At 43.6% G+C, this 15,106-nt stretch overlaps 5 non-coding genes across 5 annotated transcripts; all 5 read left to right on the forward strand.

The window, feature by feature from the left end:
- The first annotated feature begins 1,656 nt into the window (after window positions 1-1,656).
- trnav-cac (transfer RNA valine (anticodon CAC)) lies at window positions 1,657-1,729 on the forward strand. Its single transcript has one exon. It is a non-coding gene; the product is annotated as a tRNA-Val (tRNA).
- A 2,672-nt stretch (window positions 1,730-4,401) lies between these two features.
- trnav-cac (transfer RNA valine (anticodon CAC)) lies at window positions 4,402-4,474 on the forward strand. The gene has a single exon. It is a non-coding gene; the product is annotated as a tRNA-Val (tRNA).
- Window positions 4,475-7,143: 2,669 nt separating this feature from the next.
- Window positions 7,144-7,216, forward strand: trnav-aac (transfer RNA valine (anticodon AAC)). The gene has a single exon. It is a non-coding gene; the product is annotated as a tRNA-Val (tRNA).
- A 2,674-nt stretch (window positions 7,217-9,890) lies between these two features.
- Window positions 9,891-9,963, forward strand: trnav-aac (transfer RNA valine (anticodon AAC)). The gene has a single exon. It is a non-coding gene; the product is annotated as a tRNA-Val (tRNA).
- Window positions 9,964-12,637: 2,674 nt separating this feature from the next.
- trnag-acc (transfer RNA glycine (anticodon ACC)) lies at window positions 12,638-12,710 on the forward strand. Its single transcript has one exon. It is a non-coding gene; the product is annotated as a tRNA-Gly (tRNA).
- The last annotated feature ends 2,396 nt before the right edge of the window (window positions 12,711-15,106 follow it).

A 15,106-nucleotide genomic window follows, 5' to 3' on the forward strand; every position in this document is an offset into this window, starting at 1 on the left:
TGAGCCACCTTCCCCTTTTTATTTTTACGCCAGACAGGAATGTACAATTGTTGTACTTCATCCATGCGGTCTCTAAATGTCTGCCATTGCCCATCCACAGTCAACCCCCTAAGTATCATTCGCCAATCTATCCTAGCCAATTCACGCCTCATACCTTCAAAGTTACCCTTCTTTAAGTTCTGGACCATGGTCTCTGAAATTACTGTTTCATTCTCCATCCTAATGCAGAATTCCACCATATTATGGTCACTCTTCCCCAAGGGGCCTCGCACAATGAGATTGCTAATTAATCCTCTCTCATTACACAACACCCAGTCTAAGATGGCCTCCCCCCTAGTTGGTTCCTCAACATATTGGTCTAGAAAACCATCCCTTATGCACTCCAGGAAATCCTCCTCCACCGTATTGCTTCCAGTTTGGCTAGCCCAATCTATGTGCATATTAAAGTCACCCATTATAACTGCTACACCTTTATTGCATGCACCCCTAATTTCCTGTTTGATGCCCTCCCCAACATCCCTATTACTGTTTGGAGGTCTGTACACAACTCCTACTAACATTTTTTGCCCTTTGGTGTTCTGCAGCTCTACCCATATAGATTCCACATCATCCAAGCTAATGTCTTTCCTAACTATTGCATTAATCTCCTCTTTAACCAGCAATGCTACCCCACCTCCTTTTCCTTTTATTCTATCCTTCCTGAATGTTGAATACCCCTGAATGTTGAGTTCCCAGCCCTGATCATCCTGGAGCCACGTCTCCGTAATCCCAATCACATCATATTTGTTAACATCTATTTGCACAATTAATTCATCCACCTTATTGCGGATACTCCTTGCATTAAGACACAAAGCCTTCAGGCTTGTTTTATTAACACCCTTTGTCCTTTTAGAATTTTGCTGTACAGTGGCCCTTTTTGTTCTTTGCCTTGGGTTTCTCTGCCCTACACTTTTCCTCATCTCCTTTCTGTCTTTTGCTTTTGGCTCCTTTTTGTTTCCCTCTGTCTCCCTGCATTGGTTCCCATCCCCCTGCCATATTAGTTTAAATCCTCCCCAACAGCACTAGCAAACACTCCCCCGAGGACATTGGTTCCAGTCCTGCCCAGGTGCAGACCGTCCGGTTTGTACTGGTCCCACCTCCCCCAGAACCGGTCCCAATGCCCCAGGAATTTGAATCCCTCCCTGCTGCACCACTGCTCAAGCCACGTATTCATCTGCGCTATCCTGCGATTCCTACTCTGACTATCACGTGGCACTGGTAGCAATCCCGAGATTACTACTTTTGAGGTCCTACTTTTTAATTTAGCTCCTAGCTCCTTAAATTCGTTTCGTAGGACCTCATCCCTTTTTTTGCCTATGTCGTTGGTACCAATGTGCACCACGACAACTGGCTGTTCTCCCTCCCATTTCAGAATGTCCTGCACCCGCTCCGAGACATCCTTGACCCTTGCACCAGGGAGGCAACATACCATCCTGGAGTCTCGGTTGCGGCCGCAGAAACGCCTATCTATTCCCATCACAATTGAATCCCCTATCACTATCGCTCTTGCTAAATTTCGCACCGTCATTCTATTCTCGTGACACAAGCTCCATAAGTGTAGTCCAGCTGTTGAGGTTAAAGCTCTGGTTATGTTCCCAACAATGCTACTGCCACAGCGTTTCCGTAGTGTAGTGGTTATCACGTTCGCCTCACACGCGAAAGGTCCCCGGTTCGAAACCGGGCGGAAACATTATGCAAACGTGTTCAATTAATGATTCGATAAAATTAAATCATTCATATTAGTGGTTCAATATTAACAGAGTGCAGTGTCTCACGATGCTGGTCCATTTGCTGATTTCTCTCTGCCGTTCTGTTCACACTCAAATTCTTCACAGTGTCTCTCACTCCCTCCCGTTTCCAGCCCTGACGCTGGAGAAACCATATCTCAAAGCTTCACATTCCGTGCATTCAGGTCAGCTGTGAGCTTTTATTAAAGGATCCTGCCACGCCACCACGCTTCACAACAGAAAATTAAAGCCACAAACAAACCCATCGGCTAATCGCTCTTCCCCAGCTCCAGAATGAGTGAGGGAGGGACAAGCCCTAACTTCCGCTCCCACACTCTCCAATCAGCCGCTGCCGGCGGAAAGCGGAGAATGCAGCATCAAACAGCGGTTTACCGCCCTTCACTGGGCTGCAAAATGCCACCGTTCGAGACAACGCTCCCCGTACACCGAACAGCAACCTCATAAGATGCTTCATCTCAGCTTCCTGAGTTCGAACCCCAGCTTGCACGAACACTTCTTCACTGGAAACACCATTAATTATCTGATGCCACGTTTTGCATCATGAAAGTAATCGAAACCGATAATTATATAATCATAGAGGTTTACAGCATGGAAGGAGTCATTTAAGCCCATCGTATCTGCACCGGCCAACAAATGCCCAGTTTTAGGTGTGTCCCCCTGCACCTTATTGCATTTCATGTGCACATCTCAGAACTTGTTAAATGTGGTGAGGGTTTCTGCCTGCACCACACTTTCAGGCAGTGAGTTTGAGACCCCCACAAACATCTGCATGCAGAATGTTCACTTCAAATCCCCTTTAACCCTTACACTAATTACTTTTAAATTATGCAGCCAGGTTGTTGACCACGCCGCTATGTGAAATAGACCCTTTTAAACAACAATATCTAGGCCCTTCCTATTTTTATACACCTCAATACTGTCGCCCATCAGCCTCCTCTGTTCCAAGGAAAACAAACCCATCCTATCCAATCTGTCCTCATAGCAAAGTTGCTCCACTGCCGGCAACAACTACGTAAAGCTCCTCTGTACCCTCTCCAGCGTATTCACGTCCTTCCTTCAATGCGGTGACTAGAACTGCACGCAGTACTCCAGCTGTGGCCTAACCAGAATTTTATACAGTTCTAGCATAAACCACTTGCTGTTCTGTTCCTTGCTTCTGCCAATAAATGCAACCATTCCATATGACTTCTTAACCAACTTTTCCAACTGGCCAGCTACCTTCAGGGATCTGTGGACAAGCAATCCCAGTTACCTTTGTTCCTCTACACTTCTCAATGTCATACCAGTTGATGTGTATTCCCTTTCCTTGTTAGCCCTCCACAAATGCGCGATCTCTCACATCTCTGGATTAAATTCCATTTGCCACTGCTCTACCCCCTTATCAGTTGATTGATATCTTCCTGCAGTCTCCAGCTTTCTTCTTCATTATCAACCCACTGCCTATTTTAATAACACCTGAAAACTTCGTAATCATAACACCTATATTCAAGTTTAGATCATTGATAAATACCATAAAAAGCAATGGATCTGGCACTGAAAACTGCAGAACCCCACTAGAAACATCCTTCCAGTCACAAAAACACCCATCAAACATTACCGTTTGCTTACTGCCTCTGAGCCAAATTTGGATCCAATATGCCACTTCGCCCTGAATCACATGGGCATTTACTTAGAAAATGCATAATCATTAAATGTTATCCTGCCTTCATGGGAAAACATCATTAATTGACTGATGATCTTCATTTGCACAACTAAAGAAATGTTAACTGAAGGAGAGTCCTTAATTGAATAACTTATCTGTGCTCTGAACTTTACCTCTGAATCCATAAACCATTTTGGACAGTGTGCTTTAGAAGTCTGCTTCAAAATGTTCCTTGCTGGTAACATGTACATGGGACGTTGGAAACAGTGAGATAGACTGTAGTGCAAGGGACTGGTTATTGTGAAACAGCAAAGAAAATATACATTCTGGAAGAATACCATCGAAAAGAAGTGTGACCCTAACAGCCAAAAAGAAGATGAAGTGCTGAGCCCTTTTAAGCAAAAAATTCGTTTCCCAAACATTTTTCTGACCGAATCTTCACAAAACAAAAATGATGCTTTTAAAGTCATTAAACCCGAATTTTCGTGCACCCAAATCTTCTGAATCAGATGCCTCTCGTTGTGCCGACTGAATCCATGTCCCTTTCGATATTCTGCTGACATGCACACTATTAAATGTGCCACTAACTTATACAATCAAAGAATAAGGGAATGGTTGCAGCCCGTCGAGCCCATGCCAACTCTCAACAAGTCTCACTCCCCTGTCATTTACACACAGCTGTGCAATTTTTTTCATTCGGATACTTATCCAACTCGTTTTGAAAGATAAGAATGAGTCTGACTCCACCGCCCTTTAGAGCAGTGTATTCCAGATTTTAACCACTTGCTGAGGAATGGCCACTCCTGTTCCTCTGTATAAAGGCAGAGAAACACGGGATCAATTCCTGCCACACTCACAACCTTGCTAAATATAGCACCGTCATTCTATTCTCGTGACACAAGCTCCATCAGTGTAGTCCAGCTGTTGAGGTTAAAGCTCTGGTTATGTTCCCAACAATGCTACTGCCACAGCATTTCCGTAGTGTAGTGGTTATCACGTTCGCCTCACACGCGAAAGGTCTCTGGTTCGAAACCGGGAGGAAACATTATGCAAACGTTTTAATGAATGATTAGCTAAAATTAAATCATTCATATTCGTGGTTCAATATTAACAGAGTGCAGTGTCTCACGATGCTGGTCCATTTGCTGATTTCTCTCTGCAGTTCTGTTCACACTCAAATTCTTCACAGTGTCTCTCACTCCCTCCCGTTTCCAGCCCTGACGCTGGAGAAACCATATCTCAAAGCTGCACATTCCGTGCATTCAGGTCAGCTGTGAGAGATTATTAAAGGATCCTGCCACGCCACCAAGCTTCACAACAGAAAATTAAAGCCACAAACAAACCCATCGACTAATCGCTCTTCCCCAGCTCCAGAATGAGTGAGGGCGGGACAAGCCCGAACTTCCGCTCCCACACTCTCCAATCAGCCGCTGCCGGCGGAAAGCGGAGAATGCAGCATCAAACAGCGGTTTACCGCCCTTCACTGGGCTGCAAAATGCCACCGTTCGAGACAACGCCCCCCGTACACCGAACAGCAGCCTCATAAGATGCTTCATCTCAGCATCCTGAGTTCGAGCCCCAGCTTGCACGAACACTTCTTCACTGGAAACACCATTAATTATCTGATTGCCACGTTTTGCATTATGAAAGTAATCCTAACCGATAATTATATAATCATAGAGGTTTACAGCATGGAAGGAGTCATTTAAGCCCATCGTATCTGCACCGGCCAACAAATGCCCAGTTTTAGGTGTGTCCCCCTGCATCTTATTGCATTTCATGTGCACATCTAAGAACTTGTTAAATGTGGTGAGGGTTTCTGCCTGCACCACACTTTCAGGCAGTGAGTTTGAGACCCCCACAAACATCTGCATGCAGAATTTTCACTTCAAATCCCCTTTAACCCTTACACTAATTACTTTTAAATTATGCAGCCTGGTTGTTGACCACTCCGCTATGTGAAATAGACCCTTTTAAACAACAATATTTAGGCCCCTCCTATTTTTATACACCTCAATACTGTCGCCCATCAGCCTCCTCTGTTCCAAGGAAAACAAACCCATCCTATCCAATCTGTCCTCATCGCAAAGTTGCTCCACTGCCGGCAACAACTACGTAAAGCTCCTCTGTACCCTCTCCAGCGTATTCACGTCCTTCCTTCAATGCGGTGACTAGAACTGCACGCAGTACTCCAGCTGTGGCCTAACCAGAATTTTATACAGTTCTAGCATAAACCACTTGCTGTTCTGTTCCTTGCTTCTGCCAATAAATGCAACCATTCCATATGACTTCTTAACCAACTTTTCCAACTGGCCAGCTACCTTCGGGGATCTGTGGACAAGCAATCCCAGTTACCTTTATCCTCTACACTTCTCAATGTCATACCAGTTGATGTGTATTCCCTTTCCTTGTTAGCCCTCCACAAATGCGCGATCTCTCACATCTCTGGATTAAATTCCATTTGCCACTGCTCTACCCCCTTATCAGTTGATTGACATCTTCCTGTAGTCTCCAGCTTTCTTCTTCATTATCAACCCACTGCCTATTTTAATAACACCTGAAAACTTCTTGATCATAACACCTATAATCAAGTTTAGATCATTGATAAATACCATAAAAGCAATTGATCTGGCACTGTAAACTGTGGAACCCCACTGGAAACATCTTTCCAGTCACAAAAACACCCATCAAACATTACCCTTTGCTTCCTGCCTGTGAGCCAAATTTGGATCCAATTTGCCACTGCGCCCTGAATCACATGGGCTTTTACTTAGAAAATGCATAATCATTAAATGTTTTCCTGCCTTCATGGGAAAACATCATTAATTGACTGATGATCTTCATTTGCACAACTAAAGAAATGTTAACTGAAGGAGAGTCCTTAATTGAATAACTTATCTGTGCTCTGCAGTTTTGCTCTGAATCCATAAACCATTTTGGACACTGTGCTTTAGAAGTCTGCTTCAAAATGTTCATTGCTGGTAACATGTACATGAGACGTTGGAAACAGTGAGATAGACTGTAGTGCAAGGGACTGGTTATTGTGAAACAGCAAAGAAAATATACATTCTGGAAGAATACCATCGAAAAGAAGTGTGGCCCTAACAGCCAAAAGAAGATGAAGTGCTGAGCCCTTTTCAGCAAAAAATTATTTTTCAAACATTTCTCTGACCGAATCTTCATAAAAGCAAAATGATGCTTTTAAAGTCATTAAACCCGAATTTTCGTGCACCCGAATCTTCTGAATCAGATGCCTCTCGTTGTGTCGACTGAATCCATGTCCCTTTCAATATTCTGCTGACATGCGCACTATTAAATGTGCCACTAACTTATAGAATCAAAGAATAAGGGAATGGATGCAGCCCGTCGAGCCCATGCCAACTCTCAACAAGTCTCACTCCCCTGTCATTTACCCACAGCTGTGCAACTTTTTTCATTCGGATACTGATCCAACTCCGTTTTGAAAGATAAGATTGAGTCTGACTCCACCGCCCTTTAGAGAAGTGTATTCCAGATTCTAACCACTTGCTGAGGAATGGCCACTCCTATTCCTATGTATAAAGGCAGAGAAACATGGGATCAATTCCTGCCACACTCACAACCTTGCTAAATATAGCACCGTTATTCTATTCTCGTGACACAAGCTCCAGAAGTGTAGTCCAGCTGTTGAGGTTAAAGCTCTGGTTATGTTCCCAACAATGGTACTGCCACAGCGTTTCTGTAGTGTAGTGGTTATCACGTTCGCCTAACACGCGAAAAGTCCCCGGTTCGAAACCGGGCGGAAACATTATGCAAACGTGTTCAATTAATGATAAGATAAAATTAAATCATTCATATTAGTGGTTCAATGTTAACAGAGTGCAGTGTCTCACGATGCTGGTCCATTTGCTGATTTCTCTCTGCAGTTCTGTTCACATTCAAATTCTACACAGTGTCTCTCACTCCCTTCCGTTTACAGCCCTGACGCTGGAGAAATCATATCTCAAAGCTGCACATTCCTTGCATTCAGGTCAGCTGTGAGAGATTATTAAAGGATCCTGCCACGCCACCACGCTTCACAACAGAAAATTAAAGCCACAAACAAACCCATCGACTAATCGCTCTTCCTCAGCTCCAGAGTGAGTGAGGGCGGGACAAGCCCTAACTTCCGCTCCCACACTCTCCAATCAGCCGCTGCCGGCGGAAAGCGGAGAATGCAGCATCAAACAGCGGTTTACCGCCCTTCACTGGGCTGCAAAATGCCACCGTTCCAGACAACGCTCCCCGTGCTCTGAACAGCAGCCTCATAAGATGCTTCATCTCAGCTTCCTGAGTTCGAGCCCCAGCTTGCACGAACACTTCTTCACTGGAAACAGCATTAATTATCTGATTGCCACGTTTTGCATCATGAAAGTAATCCTAACCGATAATTATATAATCATAGAGGTTTACAGCATGGAAGGAGTCATTTACGCCCATCGTATCTGCACCGGCCAAAAAATGCCCAGTTTTAGGTGTGTACCCCTGCACCTTATTGCATTTCATGTGCACATCTAAGAACTGGTTAAATGTGGTGAGGGTTTCTGCATGCACCACAGTTTCAGGCAGTGAGTTTGAGACCCCCACAAACATCTGCATGCAGAATGTTCACTTCAAATCCCCTTTAACCCTTACACTAATTACTTTTAAATTATGCAGCCTGGTTGTTGACCACTCCACTATGTGAAATAGACCCTTTTAATCAACAATATCTAGGCGTCTCCTATTTTTATACACCTCAATGCGGTCGCCCATCAGCCTCCTCTGTTCCAAGGAAAACAAACCCATCCTATCCAATCTGTCCTCATAGCAAAGTTGCTCCACTCCCGGCAACATCTACGTAAATCTCCTCTGTACCCTCTCCAGCGTATTCACGTTCTTCCTTCAGTGCGGTGACCAGAACTGCACGCAGTACTCCAGCTGTGGCCTAACCAGAATTTTATACAGTTCTAGCATAACCCACTTGCTGTTCTGTTCCTTGCTTCTGCCAATAAATGCAACCATTCCATATGACTTCTTAATCAACTTTTCCAACTGGTCAGCTACCTTCAGGGATCTGTGGACAAGCAATCCCAGTTACCTTTGTTCCTCTACACTTCTCAATGTCATACCAGTTGATGTGTATTCCCTTTCCTTGTTAGCCCTCCACAAATGCGCGATCTCTCACATCTCTGGATTAAATTCAATTTGCCACTGCTCTACCCCCTTATCAGTTGATTGATATCTTCCTGGAGTCTCCAGCTTTCTTCTTCATTATCAACCACACTGCCTATTTTAATAACACCTGAAAACTTCGTAAGCATAACACCTATATTCAAGTTTAGATCATTGATAAATACCATAAAAAGCAATGGATCTGGCACTGAAAACTGTGGAACCCCACTGGAAACATCCTTCCAGTCACAAAAACACCCATCAAACATTACCGTTTGCTTCCTGCCTCTGAGCCAAATTTGGATCCAATTTGCCACTTCGCCCTGAATCACATGGGCTTTTACTTAGAAAATGCATAATCATTAAATGTTATCCTGCCTTTGTGGGAAAACATCATTAATTGACTGATGATGTTCATTTGCACAACTACAGAAATGTTAACTGAAGGAGAATCCTTAATTGAATAACTTATCTGTGCTCTGCACTTTAGCTCTGAATCCATAAACCATTTTGGACACTGTGCTTTAGAAGTCTGCTTCAAAATGTTCATTGCTGGTAACATGTACATGAGACGTTGGAAACAGTGAGATAGACTGTAGTGCAAGGGACTGGTTATTGTGAAACAGCAAAGAAAATATACATTCTGGAAGAATACCATCGAAAAGAAGTGTGGCCCTAACAGCCAAAAAGAAGATAAAGTGCTGAGCCCTTTTCAGCAAAAAATTATTTTTCAAACATTTCTCTGACCGAATCTTCATAAAAGAAAAATGATGCTTTTAAAGTCATTAAACCCGAATTTTCGTGCACCCGAATCTTCTGAATCAGATGCCTCTCGTTGTGTCGACTGAATCCATGTCCCTTTCAATATTCTGCTGACATGCACACTATTAAATGTGCCACTAACTTATAGAATCAAAGAATAAGGGAATGGATGCAGCCCGTCGAGCCCATGCCAACTCTCAACAAGTCTCACTCCCCTGTCATTTACCCACAGCTGTGCAATTTTTTTCATTCGGATACTTATCCAACTCCGTTTTGAAAGATAAGATTGAGTCTGACTCCACCGCCCTTTAGAGAAGTGTATTCCAGATTCTAACCACTTGCTGAGGAATGGCCACTCCTGTTCCTATGTATAAAGGCAGAGAAACACGGGATCAATTCCTGCCACACTCACAACCTTGCTAAATATAGATCCGTCATTCTGTTCTCGTGACACAAGCTCCAGAAGTGTCGTCCAGCTGTTGAGGTTAAAGCTCTGGTTATGTTCCCAACAATGTTACTGCCACAGCGTTTCCGTAGTGTAGTGGTTATCACGTTCGCCTAACACGCGAAAAGTCCCCGGTTCAAAACCGGGCGGAAACATTATGCAAACGTGTTCAATTCATAATAAGATAAAATTAAATCATTCATATCAGTTGTTCAATGTTAACAGAGTGCAGTGTCTCACGATGCTGTTCCATTTGCTGATTTCTCTCTGCAGTTCTGTTCACACTCAAATTCTACACAGTGTCTCTCACTCCCTCCCGTTTCCAGCCCTGACGCTGGAGAAACCATATCTCAAAGCTGCACATTCCGTGCATTCAGGTCAGCTGTGAGAGATTATTAAAGGATCCTGCCACGCCACCACGCTTCACAACAGAAAATTAAAGCCACAAACAAACCCATCGACTAATCCCTCTTCCTCAGCTCCAGAGTGAGTGAGGGCGGGACAAGCCCTAACTTCCGCTCCCACACTCTCCAATCAGCCGCTGCCGGCGGAAAGCGGAGAATGCAGCATCAAACAGCGGTTTACCGCCCTTCACTGGGCTGCAAAATGCCACCGTTCCAGACAACGCTCCCCGTGCTCCGAACAGCAGCCTCATAAGATGCTTCATCTCAGCTTCCTGAGTTCGAGCCCCAGCTTGCACGAACACTTCTTCACTGGAAACAGCATTAATTATCTGATTGCCACGTTTTGCATCATGAAAGTAATCCTAACCGATAATTATATAATCATAGAGGTTTACAGCATGGAATGAGTCATTTACGCCCATCGTATCTGCACCGGCCAACAAATGCCCAGTTTTAGGTGTGTACCCCTGCACCTTAATGCATTTCATGTGCACATCTAAGAACTGGTTAAATGTGGTGAGGGTTTCTGCCTGCACCACACTTTCAGGCAGTGAGTTTGAGACCTCCACAAACATCTGCATGCAGAATGTTCACTTCAAATCCCCTTTAAACCTTACACTAATTACTTTTAAATTATGCAGCCTGGTTGTTGACCACTCCACTATGTGAAATAGACCCTTTTAATCAACAATATCTAGGCCTCTCCTATTTTTATACACCTCAATGCGCTCGCCCATCAGCCTCCTCTGTTCCAAGGAAAATAAACCCATCCTATCCAATCTGTCCTCATAGCAAAGTTGCTCCACTCCCGGCAACATCTACGTAAATCTCCTCTGTACCCTCTCCAGCGTATTCACGTTCTTCCTTCAATGCGGTGACCAGAACTGCACGCAGTACTCCAGCTGTGGCCTAACCAGAATTTTATACAGTTCTAGCACAACCCACTTGCTGTTCTGTTCCTTGCTTCTGCCAATAAATGCAACCATTCCATATGACTTCTTAATCAACTTTTCCAACTGGTCAGCTACGTTCAGGGATCTGTGGACAAGCAATCCCAGTTACCTTTGTTCCTCTACACTTCTCAATGTCATACCAGTTGATGTGTATTCCCTTTCCTTGTTAGCCCTCCACAAATGCGCGATCTCTCACATCTCTGGATTAAATTCAATTTGCCACTGCTCTACCCCCTTATCAGTTGATTGATATCTTCCTGGAGTCTCCAGCTTTCTTCTTCATTATCGACCACACTGCCTATTTTAATAACACCTGAAAACTTCGTAATCATAACACCTATATTCAAGTTTAGATCATTGATAACTACCATAAAAAGCAATGGATCTGGCACTGAAAACTGTGGAACCCCACTGGAAACATCCTTCCAGTCACAAAAACACCCATCAAACATTACCTTTTGCTTCCTGCCTCTGAGCCAAATTTGGATCCAATTTGCCACTTCGCCCTGAATCACATGGGCTTTTACTTAGAAAATGCATAATCATTAAATGTTATCCTGCCTTCATGGGAAAACATCATTAATTGACTGATGATCTTCATTTGCACAACTAAAGAAATGTTAACTGAAGGAGAATCCTTAATTGAATAACTTATCTGTGCTCTGCACTTTACCTCTGAATCCATAAACCATTTTGGATACTGTGCTTTAGAAGTCTGCTTCAAAATGTTCATTGCTGGTAACATGTATACGAGACGTTGGAAACAGTGAGATAGACTGCAGTGCAAGGGACTGGTTATTGTGAAACAGCAAAGAAAATATACATTCTGGAAGAATACCATCGAAAAGAAGTGTGGCCCTAACAGCCAAAAAGAAGATGAAGTGCTGAGCCCTTTTCAGCAAAAAATTATTTTTCAAACATTTCTCTGACCGAATCTTCACAAAAGAAAAATGATGCTTTTAAAGTCATTAAACCCGAATTTTCATGCACCGGAATCTTCTGAATCAGATGCCTCTCGTTGTGCCGACTGAATCCATGTCCCTTTCAATATTCTGCTGACATGCACACTATTAAATGTGCCACTAACTTATAGAATCAAAGCATAAGGGAATGGATGCAGCCCGTCGAGCCCATGCCAACTCTCAACAAGTCTCACTCCCCTGTCTTTTACCCACAGCTGTGCAATTTTTTTCATTCGGATACTTATCCAACTCCGTTTTGAAAGATAAGATTGAGTCTGACTCCACCGCCCTTTAGAGAAGTGTATTCCAGATTCTAACCACTTGCTGAGGAATGGCCACTCCTGTTCCTATGTATAAAGGCAGAGAAACACGGGATCAATTCCTGCCACACTCACAACCTTGCTAAATATAGCACCGTCATTCTATTCTCGTGACACAAGCTCCAGAAGTGTCGTCCAGCTGTTGAGGTTAAAGCTCTGGTTATGTTCCCAACAATCGTAATGCCACAGCGTTTCCGTAGTGTATTGGTTATCACGTTCGCCTACCACGCGAAAAGTCCCCGGTTCGAAACCGGGCGGAAACATTATGCAAACGTGTTCAATTAATGATAAGATAAAATTAAATCATTCATATTAATTGTTCAATGTTAACAGAGTGCAGTGTCTCACGATGCTGTTCCATTTGCTGATTTCTCTCTACAGTTCTGTTCACACTCAAATTCTACACAGTGTCTCTCACTCCCTCCCGTTTCCAGCCCTGACGCTGGAGAAACCATATCTCAAAGCTGCACATTCCGTGCATTCAGGTCAGCTGTGAGAGATTATTAAAGGATCCTGCCACGCCACCACGCTTCACAACAGAAAATTAAAGCCACAAACAAACACATCGACTAATCGCTCTTCCTCAGCTCCAGAGTGAGTGAGGGCGGGACAAGCCCTAACTTCCGCTCCCACACTCTCCAATCAGCCGCTGCCGGCGGAAAGCGGAGAATGCAGCATCAAACAGCGGTTTACCGCCCTTCACTGGGCTGCAAAATGCCACCGTTCCAGACAACGCTCCCCGTGCTCCGAACAGCAGCCTCATAAGATGCTTCATCTCAGCTTCCTGAGTTCGAGCCCCAGCTTGCACGAACACTTCTTCACTGGAAACACCATTAATTATCTGATTGCCACGTTTTGCATCATGAAAGTAATCCTAACCGATAATTATATAATCATAGAGGTTTACAGCATGGAATGAGTCATTTACGCCCATCGTATCTGCACCGGCCAACAAATGCCCAGTTTTAGGTGTGTACCCCTGCACCTTAATGCATTTCATGTGCACATCTAAGAACTGGTTAAATGTGGTGAGGGTTTCTGCCTGCACCACACTTTCAGGCAGTGAGTTTGAGACCTCCACAAACATCTGCATGCAGAATGTTCACTTCAAATCCCCTTTAAACCTTACACTAATTACTTTTAAATTATGCAGCCTGGTTGTTGACCACTCCACTATGTGAAATAGACCCTTTTAATCAACAATATCTAGGCCTCTCCTATTTTTATACACCTCAATGCGCTCGCCCATCAGCCTCCTCTGTTCCAAGGAAAATAAACCCATCCTATCCAATCTGTCCTCATAGCAAAGTTACTCCACTCCCGGCAACATCTACGTAAATCTCCTCTGTACCCTCTCCAGCGTATTCACATTCTTCCTTCAATGCGGTGACCAGAACTGCACGCAGAACTCCAGCTGTGGCCTAACCAGAATTTAATACAGTTCTAGCATAACCCACTTGCTGTTCTGTTCCTTGCTTCTGCCAATAAATGCAACCATTCCATATGAATTCTTAATCAACTTTTCCAACTGGTCAGCTACCTTCAGGGATCTGTGGACAAGCAATCCCAGTTACCTTTTTTCCTCTACACTTCTCAATGTCATACCAGTTGATGTGTATTCCCTTTCCTTGTTAGCCCTCCACAAATGCGCGATCTCTCACATCTCTGGATTAAATTCAGTTTGCCACTGCTCTACCCCCTTATCAGTTGATTGATATCTTCCTGGAGTCTCCAGCTTTCTTCTTCATTATCAACCACACTGCCTATTTTAACAACACCTGAAAACTTCGTAATCATAACACCTATATTCAAGTTTAGATCATTGATAAATACCATAAAAAGCAATGGATCTGGCACTGAAAATTGTGGAACCACACTGGAAACATCCTTCCAGTCACAAAAACACCCATCAAACATTACCCTTTGCTTCCTGCCTCTGAGCCAAATTTGGATCCAATTTGCCACATCGCCTTGAATCACATGGGCTTTTACTTAGAAAATGCATAATCATTAAATGTTATCCTGCCTTCATGGGAAAACATCATTAATTGACTGATGATCTTCATTTGCACAACTAAAGAAATATTATCTGAAGGAGAATCCTTAATTGAATAACTTATCTGTGCTCTGCACTTTACCTCTGAATCCATAAACCATTTTGGACACTGTGCTTTAGAAGTCTGCTTCAAAATGTTCATTGCTGGTAACATGTACATGAGACGTTGGAAACAGTGAGATAGACTGCAGTGCAAGGGACTGGTTATTGTGAAACAGCAAAGAAAATATACATTCTGGAAGAATACCATCGAAAAGAAGTGTGGCCCTAACAGCCAAAAAGAAGATGAAGTGCTGAGCCCTTTTCAGCAAAAAATTCTTTTTCAAACATTTCTCTGACCGAATCTTCACAAAAGAAAAATGATGCTTTTAAAGTCAATAAACCCGAATTTTCATGCACCGGAATCTTCTGAATCAGATGCCTCTCGTTGTGCCGACTGAATCCATGTCCCTTTCAATATTCTGCTGACATGCACACTATTAAATGTGCCACTAACTTATAGAATCAAAGAATAAGGGAATGGATGCAGCCCGTCGAGCCCATGCCAACTCTCAACAAGTCTCACTCCCCTGTCATTTACCCACAGCTGTGCAATTTTTTTCA

The sequence above is a fragment of the Pristiophorus japonicus genome, chromosome 3 (genome assembly GCF_044704955.1).
Source record: "Pristiophorus japonicus isolate sPriJap1 chromosome 3, sPriJap1.hap1, whole genome shotgun sequence".
Lineage (NCBI taxonomy): Eukaryota > Metazoa > Chordata > Chondrichthyes > Pristiophoridae > Pristiophorus > Pristiophorus japonicus.